Genomic DNA, 1,128 nt, shown 5'->3' with positions numbered 1-1,128 from the left:
TGTTTGTTTGTTTTGTTTCTTTGTTGTTTAACACTGCACTCAGCAATATTCCAGCTATATGATGGCGGTCTGAAAAATAATCAACTCTCGACCAGACAATCCAGTGATGGACATGATTTAAGAATCTATATACATTCTATTCATATTTCTTGATTATCATGACATCATATGACTTGTGATGTAAGGATACATTTTATCAGTGTAAGTTTGAAGCCATAGGAATATCAATTGAGTTTGAGACAAAATTGAATTTGACACACTTGGAGGTTCAAGATGGATTTCGAGACAACATGGCTCCAGCAAGTGAGTAAGTATGGTTTAATGCCGCTTTTAGCAATATTCCAGCAATATCACGTCGCAGGACACCAAAAATGGGCTTCACACATTGTACCCATGTTGGGAATTGAACCTGGGTCTTCAGCGTGATGAGCGAACGCTTTAACCACTAGGCTACCAGACCCCCCCTAAGATGGCTCCACTGTATGTTGCCTTCAAGAACATGTACTGTTTCCAGTACATAACGAGGCACTGCTTGAGTCTGTATTTTATGATCAGGTACACACACTACTGGAGTTATTGTTAGGGAGTATGGTCATGACATCTTCTCTATGACAATTGTTGCATGTACACATTGTACCTTGTTTGAACATTAACTCTCACTGATATGCATGCAGGGACTGTCTGCAGACTATACCAACATTGTGCATGGTCAGGTATTTAGCAATGTCGCCTTGTTTTCAGTTGTAATTGCTTGTTACAAGGCCCTCTCAGAAAAGAACATTTTGCCATGTTGGTTTGGCACAATAATGTTCTGTGAAACTGTTCATAGTGTAAAGAGCAGTTATCTCCCTTGGATTACCAACACACCACAGTTCAGGAAGAGACTCTCCCATGAAAATGATTTGGTAACACAGATTAACTTGCTTTATTGTACTGTGATCAGTTAATGGGTAATTATTCCAGGTTGTTAGTACATATGTGCGTCATGTGCATTGTGTATCCTGCAGTGCTGTGTACTATGCTGAAAAAGCGCTTTAACACCAAAACCCATCCATGAAGATATGAGTACATCACTAGGGAAGGATACCCCTTCCTATGCTACTGTAAAGAGGTGCACATCATAGTTAA

Source organism: Haliotis rufescens, unplaced genomic scaffold (genome assembly GCF_023055435.1).
Source record: "Haliotis rufescens isolate VD_foot unplaced genomic scaffold, xgHalRufe1.0.p SCAF_1, whole genome shotgun sequence".
NCBI classification, from domain to species: domain Eukaryota; kingdom Metazoa; phylum Mollusca; class Gastropoda; order Lepetellida; family Haliotidae; genus Haliotis; species Haliotis rufescens.
The sequence above is the reverse complement of the archived record's forward strand: the minus strand, read 5'-3'. Positions refer to the sequence as shown.